The sequence below is a fragment of the Nicotiana sylvestris genome, chromosome 4 (genome assembly GCF_000393655.2).
Source record: "Nicotiana sylvestris chromosome 4, ASM39365v2, whole genome shotgun sequence".
Classification (NCBI taxonomy): Eukaryota; Viridiplantae; Streptophyta; class Magnoliopsida; order Solanales; family Solanaceae; genus Nicotiana; species Nicotiana sylvestris.
In genome coordinates, this window is record NC_091060.1 from 30,815,148 (window position 1) to 30,835,670 (window position 20,523).

A 20,523-nucleotide genomic window follows, 5' to 3' on the forward strand; every position below is an offset into this window, starting at 1 on the left:
GTTACCGTGAAAGGTGTAGCCACTTCCACTTCGAATGGAACAAGGGTGGCCGTAGGTGGAGCTACCTCTACCTCAAATGGAACTGATGCAGCTATCTCAACCTCGATCGGTGACTGAGTCTGCACTATAATGGGAGTAAGTGTGACTATAGGTTTAAAGTTATCGCCTTCTCGAATGAGCCCGATTGACCCCTTAGGATCCCATTCTTCACCCATCTCGATCGCATGTATCCCGCCACCTTTATGATCCGGGAGATGGTTGTTGCGGACATTGGGTGCAACTTATTTTGCCTATATAACCTTGTTGTCAATCAGCGTCTGGATTTCATCTTTCAATGTTCGGCACTCGTTAATGGTATGCCCTTTTAGACTGGAATGGTATGCATAGGTTTTGTTTGGATTGACCCATTGGGATGGATTCTCTAATGCCACAGCGGGAATAAGGGTGATATAACCAACAACTTTCAAACTTTCATATAGCTGGTCGATGGGCTCAGCAATAGCGGTGTATTGTTTGGGTGGCTTGTGGTCAAAATTGGGTCATGGTCTTGGATAATTTTGGCGAGTTGTAGGTGACTGGAAATGAGATGGTTGGGAATTATAGGAATTATAGGCAGTAGCTGGTTGGGAGTATCTGGGAGATAAGGGTTGGTATGTGGGTGGTGGTGCTTGGTATGTGGGTGGAGGTGTTTGATATGTAAATGGAGATTTCGGGCCTTGAGCCACTATTACTGCCCCAATGTCTCTCTTCTTCGATATGCCGCCTGATTGTAATGCCTTGTTTGTGGCCTGTAATGCCTCAAAGTTTGTTACCATCCTATTTTTGATGCCTTTTTCTATTATTTCCCCAAGTTTGATGATATCAGAGAATTTATGGTTTTCAATAACCATCAATCTTTCATAATATTGTGGATCCTGTGCTCTGACAAAGAATTTGTTCATCTGTTCCTCGTCCAAAGATGGCATGACATTGGCCGCTTCTGACCTCTATCGAGTAGCATAATCGCGGAAAGTTTCGGTGGGTTTCTTCTTAAGGTTCTAAATGTAGAAAACATCTGGTGCATTTTCTGTGTTGAACCTGAATCGGTCCATGAAATCAGATGTCATACTCACCCAGTTGGACCATTTCTTAGGATCCTGGCTGATGTACCAGGACAAAGCATCTCCCGTAAAACTTCTCATAAAGAGTTTCATCCGGATCCTTTCATCCTTTCTGACCCCGACAAGCTTGTCACAATAGGTCCTCAGATGAACTCTGGGATCACCTGTACCGTCAAACATCTAGAACTTGGGAGGTTTGTACCCCTCTAGCAGTTTTACATTTGGCTGTATGCACAGGTCTTCATAGTTCAAACCTTCTATCCCTTTGCCTCCTTCGATATCCTGAAGTCGACTTGTCAACTTCTTGAGTTCTTCAGCCATGTTTTTGATGAGCATGTCCTTCTCAGCGGATTCTGGTGTGTAGGATGTTGGTTGGGTAGAGTGAGGTATGGTTTCCACATATATAAGGTTGTTTTGGTGAGTGCCAGGTGCCTGGGTGTAGTGGTGGTCATTGGTTGAGTTTTGAGGATCGGGAATGGGTTGTGGTATGTTTTGGGGATTGTAATAAGTAGCAGTTGGTGGGTACTGGATTGGTTGATGATGGTGCTGTGGTGGCGCCGGTAGCGATAAAGGGTTGAGATTTTGAGGTGGGGTTGCATATTGATGCGGTGCAAGAGGGTTTTGTGAATGTTGGTTTGGTGTGTTTTGGGGAGGTGTTAGGTTCTTTGTGTTTTATTGGTTGATGTCGGGGACATTCAGGGTGAGTGATAGCTTTGCCAAGTTGCGGACCTGCTCAATTTCTCCTTGTAGTTCTAGTATCTTTTGTTCTAACCTCAAAACTAAATCATTTGGTGTCGGAGTACTCCGACCATCTGAAGTTTCTGCGTTCTCAGCATTCTCCTTTCGAATACCACTTAAGTCGTCCATTTTAGCTTTCCCTTTGCTCTTTGTATTGCTTGGAGGAGTAGGAGGAGGAGGTGGAGGGCCTCTAGATCTGGTGTGATATGCCGATGATGCCAGTATGAGCAAACCAACCTTAGGGGATGGGAATAAAGAATAAAGGAAAACAAAAAGGTAAACAAGTTAGTAAGGGTTCTGAAATGTTTGCAGTATTTAAACACATATTGAGGGAATATAAATTTGCGTCCTAATTTGGGAGCCTCGTTGTGCCCGAGGTAGGCTTAGCGAAAAATAAATTTGGAGAAATTTGGTACCAATAATTGCCTTATTTCATTAATGTAAAAGTAAACAACCCAAAATGAAACTAAATAAGATAATGTTGCTAATGGAACTTGGCCTTATTACATTTAAAAGAAAAGCAAGTGTGAGCACGTGATTTTTTCCTATAAGAATTGCTCCGATAGAATTCAAGAAAATAGATTTTTCCCATTATTTTGAAATTTTATAGATTTTTCGTAGAGTTTTGTTAGTTGTTTACATTTTTGTGCACATTTAATTTTTCATTAAAAATCATGAAAAATACCCAAAAAATACCATGCATCGCATTTAGGTTTGTCTTACATTTTTGGAATTAATTAGTAAGTATTTCTTTTGTTAAAAAAGGAAAATCACAAAATGGCCCAATTGTTGCATTTTTAGCTTTTGATTTTAAAATAGTAGTTTTTCTCTTTTTATTTAGGTTTAAATGATTTTTATATTTGTTGTAAATAGATAATTAGTTTAATTTTACAAATTATATCAATTTAGGATTTTAATTAATTATAGAAAAGAAAATATATAAAAGAAAAAGGAATTGTGAAGAAAGGTTTGATTTAACTTTGAATTTGGGACAAACCTCTGCACTCAACCCGTCCAAACTAGGCCCATTTAGTCCTTGAGACAGCTAAAACGATGTAGTACTAAGGCAATACTATGTCGTTTTGAGTTCAAGTGTTTTAAAAGAAATCCTGGCCCTTCATCTTCTCTCATCTAACGGCCATGAAGGCTTCATCACATTTACATAAAAATGTCTGAATATCCTCAGAAGTAACCTAGGACCCCTGTTCTATCTTCTCTCTCATACCTTATCTCTCACCACCGTCCGCCACTCACCGGAATTTGCCATCGGCGGCGGTGGATCTCCAAACTCCACCAAAAATTGACCACACAATCACCACCCACCCCTGATTCCTAATCCACCACCATATTCCCCAAAATCCCCATCAAACGATCTCAAAGTTGGATCTTAAAAAAATAGAAAGATCGAGTTTTCTTTTTTTTTTAGTCATTCGTTGGTTTTACAAGGCTCGTGGTGGCTCGAGATCCATGCTAGTCGATTGTTCTTGGCAAGAACAACTGATTAGCGTTCATTTCGGGTTATCCTGAAGTTATTTGAACCCCTTTGGTAGGTCAGTGTTTGCCAAAGCCTTCTTCCCCATTTGTCTAGGTAATAACCAACACCCCTTTCTATTTTTCGTGCTTTAGCATATCTAGGTATTGATTTTATACTTTGCATGATTCCAACTTATAATTCTTCTGTTAAATTTCATTATTTAATTAAGGTTGTTTGAATTGCCATCTCGGTAGCTTAATAATTGGTCCAAGGCATTTGTTGATGAATTATTGTCTCTTTTAAAAAGTCCACTTTTCATTTAAATTCAAAGTTTGATTGCTTAAGTTTTCGATTGAATTCATCCCTTTATGTTTTGAGGTTCAGTTTGGGCTGTTAGTACACAACCCATGGGTTGGGTTTTGGTTTTTGGGTTAATTTGATCCAGGAGTGATTTCCTGAAGGTAAATACAGGGGTGTCAATGGTTGTTTTGGTCATTTTGAGGATGAGATTCTTTCCTAACTGTCTGGGAAGGTTCCAAGAAGGTGGGAATTGGGTAGTTCAGCAAACATGTTTAAAATTCAGGGTTGGAAATGAACAAAAGGGAATTGAATAGGGGAGGGTAGTGAATGAATAAAAATTAAGTATGCTGCCCTAAGACCCCTCTATAAAAGTCCCATTTCCTTGATGTTGAGGGCAGAGATTAGAATACCAAAAACTAGAAACGACTGGGATATACACTCTGAAAAACACTCAAGTTTTCTGCATTCTTTTGATTGGAAATTGTTTGAAATTGCTCTTTGATTTTCATTGTTGGAAGAGTTTAAAAGTTTCAAGGGATCTCTACTTTGTTTGGGGTTAAAAATGGTTTGAAAGAGCTGAATGTTGTTGGATTAATGTGCTTATTTGTTGTTGTTGCTGAAATCCTCACCTTATTTGTTTACTTTGACTTCTAGGTATTCCTTGGCTCTTAAGTGACATATGAAGTGCAAATCTGAAAATGTGTAACCAAGTTGGAAGATTTGAGGATGAACCTCAATTTTGCTGAATATTAATCTATGTTCTTTAGAGTTTTTCCATGTCTATGTATTAATTTCAGTTCTTTCATGTGTTTTCCACTCAATCATGTTGATATTCTTATATTTCATCTTCAAAGTATGGTTTAGGCTTTTAGCTTATTATGTTGTTCTTGTGATTGAGCTGAAGGTCTTCGTATTTGAACATTTAGAGGGTTTGAATGTTCTGTAGTGCAGGCTGTTGTAATTTTTGACTAAGGAAAGTTTTAAATGTTGCATTTTTAACATATTTAATCTCAAGCTATGCTTTTAATCTGACTAAAATTGTGCAAAGTGACTTGGGCTGTCATGGGGTAACACGACTGTTGGGTTTCGAATGGGACTTAACATAGGCCGAAATCGAGCAGCCCAGTCTCAAGCTAGGTCCTTCAGCTTTGGTGTAGTTGTTTCGTTTACCCTGTGAAGTTTCGTTTAATGCATTACCTGATCTCAAGATGTTCATGTGATCATTTTTGCTTCAAGTTATTGCAGCAAGTCTCACAGCTGGGCCTTATAGTTGGCCCAGTTATGCTCAAATGCCTTTGCTGATCCTGTTTAGTCTTGGGCCTCATCTTGAGCCCAACTCCCCTTTAAATGTTATTTGTTGTTACTGCAAGTCTGGAACTCGTCCCCCCTCCCAACGTTAAGTTAGTATGGTATTTTGCATAGGCTGCTTATAGTAATGTTAGATAAAATTTTATTTAGGTAAGAATTCAAACTCCTTTAGACCTCTTTAATTAAGCATGACTCTTTTAATTAGATTGAGGTGTGCCATATCAAACAAGATCTATCATTTATGGCTCTCATAAGACCAGATCAAGAAATCACTTGAAAAAAGAGACTTGAGGCGTGCCATAAGCAAAATTAAATCATCTATGGCCCTCACAAATGTTATAATTTAGATATTAAAAATGAACTTTGTAGTTTTCTTTAGGCGCGTCGATTATATAATTATCACGACTATTACTAAAATCCAGGTGTACATTTCATGTGACCCGGTTTTAATTGCAACAAGGTTAAATAGAATGTGTCGTAAATCACGGGTGCATTTCATGTAGTGTGGTTTGTGATGTGTTTTAAATAACCTTGAAATAATTCCTTAAATAAATAAAAGCGATTATAAAGTTAAAAAAGCGCAATAGGTTTAAAACGTGTAATAAATCAGGTAATTAGGCCAATAATAACGGTTGAGCAACCGTGCTAAAACCACGGAACTCGGGAATGTCTAACACCTTCTCCCGATTAACAGACTTACTTACCCGGATTTCTTTGTTCGCGGACCATAAATAAGAGTCAACTTTCCTCGATTCGGTATTTCAAAATCGGTGACTTGGGTCACCATAATTATCCCAAGTGGCGACTCTGAACAATAAATAAATAATCTCGTTTTGATTGTCACTTAAATTGGAAAAAACTCCCTTATACCCTTCTGGAGTAGTAAAAAGGAGGTATGACAGCTCTGGCAACTCTGCTGGGGAACCGAACCCAGAATCTCTGGTTCAGGGTTTAGAATTCAAGCTTAGGATAATTGTTATATTTGGCTTTATTTATTATCTGATTTTATATACATGTTTGGGCTAATGTGCTAAATGTTACTTTTTTACCGCTTTGATATTGTTGAACTGTATATAAATTGTTACGAATCCCTCCTCTCTCTGAGTCTTCTAAATCATCTGAAAAGGGTGCACTTCGTGTAGCTTCTCTTCTGTTAAAGTCATATCCCAATTTTAGAACGAGGTTCAGACAAGTTGCAAAGCCGGTGAAGCTTCTGTATTCCCGGTACGCTGCCCCCCCCGGCTCGAGCTGTCCGCTCGGGTAAGCCAGGTCTAGAACAAATAAACCCAGGTTCTCAAACCTAGTATAACATAGCCTCATGCCGGATCCCTAGTAAGAACGCTTGTTTGCATCACGTGCATTTGACTTTGGGGACTCAATATAGAGGTTGGGTCCGTCTAGGACAGGTGCACCCAAAATCAAAAGACCATCCTGATGCATTTTACTTGCTACTTGCGCATTTATTTAACTCGGATTGCATGTTGATTGGCTTCAAGAATAAGGGAGAAAAATTGAGAAAAACCAAATTGAGGTGAGCAAGAGGAAATTACCGGCTTGTGAAAAACCTGGTGTCCAAAATACCCCGAAACTCTGCCGGAATTTTTGAAGAAAAGAAAAAAAAGCTATTTCCAAAATGTTTATGTGTCTTTTGTTGTTGCGTCAAAATTGACCGATCTATGCAAGTTTGATTCTCACAGGATGTGGGATACGTAGGCAACCCTCATCGGATCCAACTCTATTTTTGCAAAAATAACCCAAAAAAATATGAAGTGTCGCTATTTTGTCATAAATAAATTAGGTGACGTCGTTCTTGTCTAAAATAGCCAAAATGCCCCCAAAGGGCGCCGAAAGGCTATTTTTGAAAGAATAGCCACCTAGGGTCCTTTTTCAAATATTGGTTGATTAACAAACACAGCTCTAAAATTTTATTTCTTGAGGTGTTGAAGGGTTGTATTCGCAAAAGTATTTTGTTTCAAATTACAGTTTTCGAAAATTGGTATTTTTCTCTTGAGTAAAAGTAAAACATGGTCTTTTAAACCAATCATTTTAAATAAATGTGTAGGATGAGCACGATTGAAAATGAACCTTTCACAGTCCTTGAGGAAATCCCGTTAGAACTCCATATGTGGTGGAATGATTTAGGGGAAGTCAGCAGAGAAACTGTGATAAACGTTTTGGGCGGTCTTGTTGGTCTTCTGAAGATTATGCCGAGAACGGATATAATTGAGGTTTTGATACCATTTTGGGACCCAGCGCATAATGTGTTCCATTTTGCTGATTTTGAGCTAACCCCTACACTTGAGGAAATGGCGGGCTACACTGGTTTTAGTGGGAATCTCAGAAATTAATACCCGGTGGCACCTAGAAGAGTGACTCCTCATAAGTTTCTGGATCTTCTAAGCATCAGTCGGGAAGTTCAAGACAGAAATTTGGCTAAGGGATTCTGCACATTCTACTTCTTGTACCAACGTTACAGGAATCCATGCGATTTTGAGATGCTAGATACCGGTCTTACTCATTCGGGGAACAAAGATAAGTGGGAAGCTCAGCGGGGACTGCCTTTTATAGTGGCATTCCTGGGTGTTTTGATTTGCCAAGAAAGGATGGAAACATAGAATTGGGGCTTGTGGGAATAGCCGACTTCATGACTAAAAGGACTAATGGCATCATTGTACCGATGATCCTAGCGGAGATTTATCAAGCTCTAACTGTTTGCCGAGAAGGAGGAAAGTTTTTTGAGGGATGCAATATGCTTCTACAACTCTGGATGGAGGAACACCTTTGCCACTGTCCAAGGTACATGAACTGTGGCATGACCAGTCTTAAATGCATTGAAAAACATGAACAACGAGTGGAGGGCCATGAGTTTCCGGATGGTACAAAAGCATGGTTCGCACATTTAAGCTCCCTGACTGCAGACAAAATTGAGTGGACATTCGGGTGGCTCCCGGTCAATGAAGTCATTTACATGTCGGCCGAAGTATGTTTTCTTCTATTGATGGGTCTCTGGAGCATTCAGCCTTATGCCCCACACAGAGTTCTATGCCAGCTAGGCAGGTACCAGACTATCCCGCATGATGAGGATTTGAGTCAGCAGGTCATTGAACTGAGACCAAAAGCTGCTTTCCCGAAAGAAAGGGTGCGTCGGATTTGGCATCAATGTAGGCTATTAGAGTAAAAGACTCAGGTACGGGATCTGTCCAGAAACGAGTAGGAGCCTAGTTACACAACTTGGTATGGTAAAAGGTCTCAAGTCCATCAAGATCTCGAACGGCCCACCAAAAGGCCCTATGTTCAACAATTCACTGATGGGCACAAGAGCAATGTGGTTGGTTGGCAAAAAAGGCAAGCTACAAAGCCACCATAAGCAAATTGGAGGGACAAATCCGAGATCTTAAATTTGACAAAAGTGTACAGGCTGCTGCTGATGAAGGGAAGAAGAAGAAATTGGCCCAAGAAAACAAGGCCCTTCGAGCACAGATCCAAAAAATGAAAATAGCTGCTGAGAATCAGGAAAGGAGCCAAAAGGATGAAAGACTCATAAGTGGTCTTAGGAGGAAAATAGCTGAGTGTGAGGATGATTTGGAAAAATCCTAGGGTAATCTGGCAAGAGCCCGGGCACAGTTAGCGAAGAACGCAGAGGGACGAGCAGAGTTTGTCTGGCAATTAAAAAGGAAATATAAGGGAGAAGCTACCAATTTGAAGAAAAAACTAACTACCCTTGAGAACGAGATGGCCAAACAAACAAAGAGCTTCAAAGCAGAAAGGGAACACTGTTATGCCCTAATGTCACAGCTAGAGAAAGACCTGCAGCAGCTTCAAGAGCAAAATCACATAGCTGAACAAGTTTTGGATGCTAGATCTCAGCAGATCGAACGGTTGTTACAGGAGAAGGGTATAGGGTTAGGAACGTTGTGGACTACATTGTGATAAAGTGCAACAAGTGTGAAAACATGACCAGGTCCATGTTCTTCGCTTCCGTTATGATTTTTGTCCGATAGATCATGGATGACCTATTCTGCCATCAAGAAGATATGGCGCATAGGCCCGCAGCGAGACCGACTGATGTCCCGCGGGCCCCTAGAGCAGTTCAGACACTTATATATTCATGATTTTCATTCGAGTCTGTATTTTCATCTTTCTTCTAGAGTTCGTTAGTCCATTTTTGAGTCTCCATTTTCATTTTTCTGTTGGAGTCTGTTATTCTATCTTTTTGAGTCTGTTAGTTTTTATGATTAAAATTTGCAGTAGAAGTCATCGTAACCAGGATGTTTTGCTTTTATTTTATGAAAAATTGAAAACCCAAAAAATGTATCTTTCTTTTATTTTTCACTTATTCCCAGAACTACGTTTGGTCTGATTCATGCGGTGCCATGATATGTAGGCAATCCCCATAGTATTCGATCATAACCGTGAAATAAAAAAAGGAGAAGAAGAAAAGAAAAAAAAGAGAAAACAAGAAAACTGTGGGAAAGAAATAATGGCAAAACAAGAGAGGGAAAAATGAGAGAATAAAAGCAAAAAAGAACCAAGCAAAGAAAAGCGGGAATGGGAAAGGAGAGAAAAAGAAATTAGAAATTAGTGAAAGCCAGATGACGCAAGCATCCATTCAAATGCATAATAGAAATAGTTAACTGCTTAGGTGCATTGCATCCCCAACGTGCGGTTGACTATCTATTAAGCTCTAATCGCTAACGAGTTTGCTTGTTGTCATCAAGTCCAGGCAGGTAGTTAGTTTGTTTGGCATTCTGGCCACTCACCCGTACAATACCAGGTCCAAAGACAAGTTGATCATGGCTGGCCAAGAACTGGATGCAAGTGTTATTGATCCGTCAATGGAGAGGAAAAAGTCTAATGTTAATCTGAAAGAGGAGTTACATAAGTTGAAACACCAGATGGTGGAGATGTACCAGGCGTGGATGAAAGGGCATCCACCACCATCATACCCCACCAACCCTGCTTTCGTCCTGCCGCTGGCTCAATCCCAAGAACCTCCCACTGTTGATTCATCACCCGGCTTCCCCATTTACCACCACTACCAAGGCACCACTTCCCAAACCCCACAAGCACTGCCAGCTAAACCAATCCCATACCCCCGTCCACCAGTCACCCCTGTCTTTGTGGTATCCCCACCTGCTACACTCCATCGATCCTCCAGTAAGCCTTTATTCCAGACCCAAGATAACCAATATTATCCCCCGGAACCTACTTTCAAGGCCTAGAGAATTACTCTTACACTCCTCGTTTCGACCTCCCAGTTGAGACTGAGAAATCACCTAAGAACCCAGAGCATGAGGAGATATTCAGGAAGGTAAGAAGCCTGGAACACTCATTCAGAAACATACAGGGATTAGGAGGCCAGGTGAGCAAAGCCTACAAGGATTTGTGTCTATTTCCCAATGTTCAGTTGTCGGTGGGATTCAAGATGCCTAAATTTGATCTATATGACGGGCATGGAGACTTGGTGGCCCATGTGAGGGGATTCTGCAGTAAAATGAGAGGAGCTAGTGGGAAAGATGGGTGGTTGATGGCGTACTTTAGCCAGAGTCTGAGTGGCACGGCATTGGAGTGGTACACTCATCAGGATCACTATGAGCACGTGATTTTTCCTCTATATATGAATTACTCCCACAAATTCAAAACAAATATAATTTTTTCCATTGTTTGCAATTTTGTGGGTTTTAGTGGCATTTTCTGTTAATTGTTCGCGTTTTTGTTTGTGCATTTTAATTAGTGAAAAATACAAAAACATTGTGTGTTGCAGGTGCATTTAGAAGTTAATTTTTCATTTTAAGAATTATTTAGTAATTAAGTTGTTTATAAAAAGGAAAATCACAAAAATAGTCATTTTGGACCCTTTAATTTTAATTTTTGATTTTCGGGCAGTTTTCTTTAAATTTAATTTTTAATTGGTCGTGTTAGTTATTATTTAGAATTAATTAGTATTTTGATAGATTAATTTAGGTTTTTAATTTTAATTTTTGAAAAAAAAAAGAAAAGAATTGTAAAGGAAAAATGAATTGAAAAAAAGAGAGAAGGAAAGAATGGAAAAGAGTCAAATTTTTGGGCCAAACTAATTAAATTCTCAGCCCAAATCATTTTTCTTCCCAAACCCATGTAAACTCAGCCCAGACCCGTCCCCTAACCCGGTTTGCCCCACCTTAAAGCCAAAACGACGTCGTTTCGTCAAGCTTGATCTGAGCCGTTGATAGTTGTCAATCCAACGGACAGGAACTGGTTTCATGTTGATATATATATGTCCGAATCAGTCACCCCCCTAACAGCCCCCTACCCTGTCTCGTCTCATCTCCCTCACAGAGCCCTCACCGTCTCCGCCGTGAACCGCCGCCAGAAATCATCTCCGCCGGTGGCGTGACTCCAATCGACCCCATTTTTACATCACCGACTCTCCTCCTTATCCTCTTTCCAAATCTCCAAATCTCCACTCTCGAATCCCATCCCAGCCTCTCGAATCTTGCATCAAAGAGAGTGGCTGAAACCCTAACTCGTCCTATTAGCCCCAAATTTACACCCTAAAACCCCCGTCCCTTTCTCGTTCAGATTATCTAAACCACTGCCTTCGAATCACCCTAGAGCTCCTCGAATCTTAAATCTAAGTCAAGCCCTAAAAATCCCAAAAACCTCGAATTCGGGATTCCAGTAAGGATTTAGGTCTAGTTCGACTTTATTCATGTGTTCTTGATAAGAACACATGATTAATGTCAAACTTGGCCAGAAAATTTGAAGGTTCAAAGGTACTCGCATTTCTTACGGTCCAAGCATGGTTAGGTATTTTGTTCTTTACCTTTTAAGTTTTAATTTTTGCATGCATTTCCCCTCTTGTCTTCCTCTGTTTCTTTTGTTTGTGTTTTGATTTTTCTTCTATTCTTCCGTTCTTGCAATCATGTCTGCATGTGTTTCTTTTTAGGTTAATTAGTATCTTTAGTTTTGTTTGATTCGCCCGTTTGTTTTGGGCCTTTGAAACCATAATTCATAGAGCCTAATGACTCCGGTTGGCTTCTTTCTTTTCCTACCTCATCGAACCTTCTGTGAAGTTCCGAGTCGAATTTGGGCCCAAGAGAAAAGGATTAGCCCAGAATTTGTAGACTCAGGCCAACATGGACTTGGGTCGATTGGACCCATATTTTGTTTGGTTTTATGAAGTAAAAAACAGGGGTGTAGAGGGTAGTTTAGGGATTCTATGGTAGGGAATATTGTTGTAACAGATTAGGGAAGCTTCTAGGAAGCTGGGGTGGAGGCTATCTTAAATTCTAAAAATTTAACTAAGGGCACCTAAGCTAAAACAAAAATTAGAAAAGGGGCAAAGTGCAAGCTGGGGCTGCCCTACATTCTTGCCTATAAAGGCATCATTTCTTGTCTTTCAAGGGGACCCAAGAGCTGAAGAAACGTTTTTCAGAAAATCACAAACGGCTAAAATTTGGATAAAAAGACTGTTCCATTGAATTTTCTTATGCAATTCTTGAGGTTTTGAGTGTCTGAAGCAATTTCTAATTTATCCGGGTTGGAAATGGATTGAACTTGGGCATTGAAAAGAGCTGGTTTAAGTCTACTATTTGGTTTGCTGTTCTATTGGTCTTTCTGAGTCAATTTCACTATTTGATTGTTTGAATCTGGGGCTAACTTCTGCTACTGCTATTGCTGATCTCTCACCTCTTGTGTCCTTTCATTTCCAGGTATTTTTCTAACACTATGGGGATCAATTGAATGTAATTCGAAGTTTGGATCTAAAAAATGTGATTAAACATGATGTTGTTTGTTATTGAAGTTCCAGCTCTCTTTCAATTTCCTGCATAGCTTATACTGCTCAGTATTTTTTTAGAAAGAATCTGACTATATAAATTTATCAGTGAATAGGACGTAACTGAAATTTGTGATCAGTCAATTCCAGTTGGTTGTCTTTTAGTCTTGGTTTTAGTTTAGTCTTGGTTTATAATATGGGACAGATTATGGTTTATCTGTTTAGACTTCATGAATTGAGCTTGTTGTTATTTATAAGAGGGACTTTTAAGGATATTTGCAAAGGGTACTTGTATGCAAAGCTCAAGTCATATGATAGCTTAATTGAAATCAGTGTGTTATTTTGAATAGCTTTTTGATTTTAGGCTATGGTATATAGCTTCCCTTTGGAAACTAAATTAGTGAATGTCTATTATTTTTCGAGATTATGGAACCTGTTAGTAAGAATTGTGATAGTATTAGATGATAGAATGAATTGATATTTGGATTGTAGCATCTGCATAAAAGTAACGATAGGTGTGTTCCCATCAGTAATTGTTTGAATTTCTTAAAGCAACATTATCTGTAAATTCGAATGCAAAATACTCGATGTTTTACGCTGTGTGGACTCGAACTGGGATCCCAATGTTTGTTGAGGCTGGTCCGTTTTCAATTTGGGCTCATCTCTTTAGCCCGATAATTTAAGGTGTTACTGCTGGGCTTTTCATATAGCAAGCTTGGACCAGAATGTGCAAAAAATAGAGTTAGAAGCTCAGTTAGTTTGATTTGTGCTAAATTAATTTAAACTCATAAGTAAAAAGGCGTAGTTCATTTTATGTTTCACGTAGTGTTAGTCGGTTAGCGTTTACTTGATTCTGCAGATTGTTTGGCTTTAAGTGTTGGACCTTATACCGGCCCAGCTAATGAATGTTTAACCTCTTGATTCAATATGCATATCTCCATGTCACTCGGTGTTTGTCAGTTCACTAAATCTTGGGTTCATCTTGGGCCCAAGCCTGAAGAGGCTAACAAAGGGACTGTGTACTTTACACCATTTGGGTCTGTTTCCTCGGACCCAGTCCTTGTTTAATAGTTGTTGTTGAAACAACCCTTCTTTAATAGCTGTCCATTCAACATAAGGCCCACTAGCTGATAAGCAAGTTCGCCTTTAGTAAAAGAGAAATATTAGAATTACATCAAGCATTTATTTAGTCAATTAATTGGGTTTTTAAAAGTAGATTGGAGGTGTGCTATATTAAGTAACACAAGTAGCTTATGGACCTCCAAGGTTTAGTTTGAATTCTCGTTAAAAATTGGGATTGGGGCGAGTCGTGCCAAATAAAATCTTAAAATACGTGGCCCTCATTTAATTATTTATTTTAAATCCTTAGAATTCGAGGTGTGCCATTTAGCAAATTTTCCATGGCCCTCGCAAAATTAAAAACGAGTAGTTGCTTTAGCTACGTAATCTTAAAATTACCTTCCTAAACTCGGGTGTGCATTTCATGTGACCCAAATCCAAATCTCGACAACATTGAATAAAATGTGTTTCGGATTGCGGTTGCATTTCATGTGGCGCGGTCCAAAGACATATTTCAAACGACGTTGAAATCTTCTTTAAAATAATTAAAAGCGGTTTAAAGTTAAAATGCACATAGGTTCAAAGTTTTTTTTCTTAAAAATCAGATAAATAAGCCAATAATAACAGTTGAGCGACCGTGCTAGAACCACGGAATTCGGGAATGCCTAACACCTTCTCCCGGGTTAACAGAATTCTTTACCCCAATTTCTATGCTCGCGGACTGTTAAACATATTCAATCTTTTCCTCGATTCAGGATTCTAAATCGGTGACTTGGGATACCATAAATCTCCCAAGTGGTGAATCTGAATCTTTAATTGCAATAATCACGTTTCGATTGTCCTTTAATTGGAAAAACTCCCTTATACATACCCTTTCCGGGGGTGTTGGTAAAAAGGAGGTGTGACAGCTCTGGCGACTCTACTGGGGATCGAACCCAGAATCTCTGGTTCAGGGTTCAGAATTCGAGCTTAGATAAATTGTTATCTGATTTTGCTACATGTTTGGGCCTAACGTACTAAGTGATGTTTTTACCGCTTTGATATTATCTGAACTGTATATAAATTGCTATGAAACCCTTCTCTTTTCCCTCCTGAGGAGTGCATGTTGGTTGTGAATTCTTTCTATTAGTGTCAAATCCCAAATAGAACGAGGTTCGGACAAGTTGCAAAGCTGTATGATCTTTTGGTTACAGGTACGTAGCCCCTCCCCCCCGGCTCGAGTTGTCCGCTCGGGTAAGCCAGGTCTAGAACTAATAAACCCAGGTTTTTAAACCTAGTATAACAATACCTCATGCCGGATCCCTAGTAGGAACGTTTGTTTGCATCATGTGCATTTTTTACTTTGGAGACTCAACACAGGGGTTGGGTCTGTCTAGGACAGGTGCACCTGAAATAAAAAGACCATCTTGATGCATCTTACTTGTTACTTGTGTATTTATTTTCTTCGGATTTGCATGTTGATCGGCTTTTGAATAAAAGGAGAGAGTTCAGAAAAGAAATAGCAGTGTAGATGGTTAAGAGAGTTAATCACCTATTTTAAGAAAAACCAGTGTCCAAACAGCACCGAAACTCTGCCGAATTTTTGAAAAAAAAGAGGAGAAAAACGAACTGAAAAAAAAAAGGTTTGGTTTTCAAAAATAGTCCATTTTATTTGCCCGAAATACTCCAGTTTGATTCCCACCGGATGTGAGATACGTAGGCAACCCTCATCGAGTCCAACTTCTTTTTTTGCAAAATAGCCCAAAAGAACAAAAATTTTACTTTTATTTGAAAATAATTAGGGTGATGTCATTCTTGTCAGAAATAGCCGAATGTCCCTAAAAGGGTGCCGGAAGGCTTTTGCAAGAACAGCCGCCTGTGGTCATTTTTCAAGGATTTTCACCGGTTAGCCAACACAGCCTTAAAATCTTCGTCTTCGAGGTGCTGAAAGGCCGTATTTGCAAAACCGAATTTTATTTTTAATGTGAAGGAAAAAGAAAAAGTGTCAATTTTGTCTTCGAGTCAAATGAGTCTTGATTTGTGCTTAATATAAATGTGCAGAATGAGCACAAGTCCAAGTTTGCCGATAACAGTCAGGAACGCAATCCCTTTGGAGTTGCATATGTGGTGGGAGGATCTGGGAAAATCGGAGCAAGATAAAGTCAATCTTCATTTGGGAGGTCTCACCAGGTTGTTAAAAATCAGACCTAGAGGAGATATCATAAAGGCTTTGGTTACGCTTTGGGACCCGGCCCATAACGTATTTCACTTTTCGAATTTTGAACTCACCCCAACCTTGGAAGAGATAGCAGATTATATGGGAAGTACTAAAGGGCTGAGACATAAGTACTCGCTCCAAGAGCTGTTAACTCTCACAAGTTCATGGATTTGCTAAAGATAAGCAAGGGAGTCCCGTATTCCGAGTTGGAGGGTGGTTTTTCTACTCTACGTTTTATATATCAGAGGTACGGGCATGTAGGAGGGTTCAACGATCCGGCAAGCGGGGTGTGTAGCAGAGGAAACCGAACAAAATGGGATGAGCATAGGCGTTTCGCCTTCATGGTAACTTTCCTAGGCCTTGTGGTGTTCTCTCGAAAAGACGGGAATATCGATTTGCGGGTGGCTGGAGTCGTCAAGGTCCTGATTACCAATGCCAAAAGCATTCTTACCCCTATGATAGCGTCTGAGATGTACCGAGCTCTCACAGTTTGTAAACCTGGGGCAGATTTCTTCAAGGGATGCAATTTGCTCTTACAGATGTGGATGATCGAGCACCTGTGTCATCGCCCTCAGTATATGAGTTACGGGTCCACAAAGAAAAGTTACATTGAAGAGTTTGATACAAGGATTTCAGGGTTCAAGCTGCCAGAGGGGTTCGGAGATTGGGTATCCTGCCTTCATTCCATTACTGAAAGACAAATAGAAAGGACATTGGGTTGGCTTCCTGTTGAAGAAATTGTGTATATGCCCGCCACTGGTCCTTACTTCCTCCTAATGGGTCTGCGAGGTATCCAGCCCAACACTCCTTACCGGGCGATGAAACAGTTGGGAAGGTGTCAGGTGATGCACCCAGATGAAGATCTTAGTGTTTATGCGGTCAAGGTTAGTTCTGACGGTCAATTTCATGAAGAAACAGTTCGTTCTATTTGGAATGAATGCCAGTATTTGACAGTGAATACTCAAGTGCGTGACTTATCTAGAGGCGAAGTCTCACCCGCCTATCTTGCCTGGTATATAAATAAGAACACTGCAAGGGCCGAACCAAAAAGACCAGCCAAAAAGCCTCACATTTAGGAATTCGTTGAGGCGTCGCAAGAATAGTGGGCTTGGTTGGCTAAGGAGAATGAGTACAGGACCACAATAGGAAATTTGGAAAAGCGAGTTAGAGAGCTTCAATTCGAGAGTGGCTTGCAAGTCGCGGCGTACGAAGGAGAAAATAAAAGGCTTGCCAAAGAAAATGAGGCCCTTCGAGCCCAAATTCAGAAAATGAAAATAGCAGTAGAAAACCCCGCCCGAAGTGCCAAAGATGAAAAGCTCATAAATAACCTGAGGCAGAAAGTGAATGACTACAGTTTCGATTTGAACAAAGCAGAAAGTGAACTAGCCAGGGCTCGAAAGCAATTGGCTAAAAACGCAGATGAACGAGCGCACTTGGTTAAGCAGTTGAAAAAAAAGTACGACAATGAGGTCGCAGGATTAAAGAAAAGGGTCATCGCCACAGAAAACAAAATGATCAAACATGCGAAAGACTTCAAGGTTGAAAGAGAACATTGTTATACAACATTGGCACAATTAGAAATAGATTTGCAACAACTTCAGATGCAGAATCATGTAGTCGAGAAAACTTTGGAAGCCAGGGCCCAGCAGATCAGGCGTTTGTTACAAGAAAAAGGCGTCATAAGAGAGAGAATTAGAAATATCGCCGATTACATTGTTATGAAGTGCCAAGTCTGTAAGGATATGACTCGCACTACCTTCTTCGCGGCAGTGATGACATTTGTTAAGTAGATAATGAGTGACTTGGATCGACTTCAAAGGGATCTTGATAGGCCCGCGGCGAGACCGAATGATGTCCCGCGGGCACCAGGAGCATTGATGTATTCATGATTTCTCATTTGAGTCTATATTTCCTTTTCCGTTAGAGTCTGTCAGTTGTGTTGAGTTTGTATTTTCTTTTTGCTGGAGTCTGTCAATTGTGTTCAAGTCTGTATTTTCTTTTGTTGGAGTATGATAGTTTATTTTTGGAGTTTGTATTTCGTCTCTTCATCGGCTTCTGTTAGTTTCTCTCGGAGTCTGTTAGTTTGGAGTCTTTGTAATCAAAGTCTTTGCTGTTTATGAAAATTGAAAATCCCAAAAATGTTTTATTTCACACTTATCTCCCAGAACTACGCTCGGTCTGATTCATGTGGGGTCATGATACGTAGGCAATCTCCATAGTATTCAACCACAATCAAAAGAGAAAAAAAGAAGAAAGAAAAAAAGAGGAAAAAACAAGAGAAAAAAAAAAGAAAAGAAAAGAGAGAAAATAAGAGAAAGAAGCAATGGCAAAACAAGAGGGAAATGAGAGGATAAAAACAAAGAAAAGCAAGGGCCAAAATGGAAAAAGAGAAGAAGGAGAAGGAAGTTGCAAATGAAAAAGCCGGGATGATGCAAGCAGCCGATCAAATGCATAATACAAACGGCTAACTGCTTAGGTGCATTCATTCCCCAAAATGTGGTTACCAATCTGTTTAAATCTTAATTGCTAACAAGGTTGTTGTTGATGTATTGAGTTTAGGCAGGTGGTTAGTTGATTGGCATTCTGGCAACTCACTCATACAACACCCGATCAAAAGACAGGCTGAATATGGCCAACCAAGAACCGAAGACAAGTATTGTTGACCCGTCAAAAGAGGTGGAAGAATTGGATGTTAATGCAATGAAGGAAGAGATGTATAAGTTAAAGCAGCAGATGGCTGAAATGTACTAAGCTTGGGCAAAGGGGCATCCACCACCGGTTTATCCCGCCAACCCTGCTTATATCCCACCATCGGCCCAACCTCAGGAGCCTCCCACTGTGAACTTATCTCCAGCCTTTCCCCTCTACCAACAATGCTATGGAACCACTTCCCATAATTCTCAAGCTCCACCACCCAAACAAGTCCTATACCCTCCCCCACCAATCACACCTATTTTTGTGGCAGCTCCACCTTCTACATTACACCGATCGTCCAGTGAACCTATGTTCCAAACTCACGACAACCAGTATTATCCCCCTGAACCCACCTTTAAAGTTCCAGAAACATATTCTCACACCCCTCATCTTGATCTCACGGCAGAAACCGAGAAGACACCCAAGAATCTCAAACACGAGGAGATGATCAGAAAGGTCAAAAGCTTAGAACAATCGTTCAGAGATATGAGGGGGTTGGGAGGTCAAGTAAGTGTGGCCTATAAGGATTTATGTCTATTCCCAGATGTTCAGTTACTAGCAGGATTCAAAATGCCCAAGTTTGATCTATATGACGGGCACGGTGACCCAGTAGCACACTTAAGAGGATTCTGTAGCAAGATGAGAGGAGCAGGCGGAAGAGATGAGTTGTTGATGGCATATTTCAGCCAAAGTCTGAGTGGATCAGCGTTAGAATGGTATACCAGACAAGATCACAGCAGGTGGTACACATGGGACTATTTGGCCCAAGCTTTCGCCTGTCATTTTCAGTATAATCTTGAAATTATCCCAGACTGTCTGTCATTGACGAAGATCAAGAAGAAGCCCGATTAGATTTTCAGGGAATATGGATTCCAGTAGAGAGAGCAAGCAGCGAGGGTTGACCCTCCAATGAAAGAAAGTGAGATGGTTGATTATTTCTTGCAAGCATTGGAATCCACTTATTTTGATCACTTGGTATCAGCAGTGGGCAAGTTCTTTAATGAGGTTGTAAAAATGGGTGGAATGGTTGAGGAGGGACTCAAATCCAACAAGATCATGAGTTATTCAGCAATCAAAGCGACCACCCAGGCCATTCAAAACGGTACTGGGGGTGTACTCGGGAAGAAGAAGAAAGAGGATGTTGCTACAATTGAGTCAGGAGCTTGGGTCGGGTCCAGGGGCCTCCCGCATTACTACAACCAGCCTCGACCTTATACCCAAACATACCCCCACCTTCCATATAGCCCACCACAACACTACTACCCACCGCCAGATCCCCATTTTTCTGTCCATCATGCACAAACCTATACTCAACCTCCTGCTCATGCACAATGGCGTGCGCCAGCTCCACAAAGTCCATACCTAACTCCACAAAATGCGCATCCACCCCCAAGAGCCTACAGAAATCCCCCTGGAACAGGTTTTTGGCCAAATCAAGCCTTTAAGAATGAGAGGTTGCAGAAGTAGAAGACTTTTACTCCATTGGGAGAATCATATACCAATCTATTCCACAAATTAAGACAGTTGGGTATGTTGAATCCGATTGAGGCTAAACTACCAAATCCCCCTCCCAGAAATCTTGACCGCTCGGTGAGTTGTGAGTATTGTTTAGGGGCCCCGGGTTATGACACAGAGAAATGCTGGAGATTGAAAACAGCTATTCAGGAGCTCATTGATACTAATCGGATTGAGGTCCAAGCCCCGGAGGCACCCAATATCAACCAGAACCCGTTGTCGGCCCATCATTAGACAAATATGATTGAGATTATGCATAAGAGAGGGGAGCCTAAGAAGCCTTCGCAAACCGTCATGATGATTCAGGCTAGTGAAGCCAAGCCATTTGAAAAGTCAACAAGTGAGAAGTCTGTGATCAAGTTGAACGGGGAAAAAAATG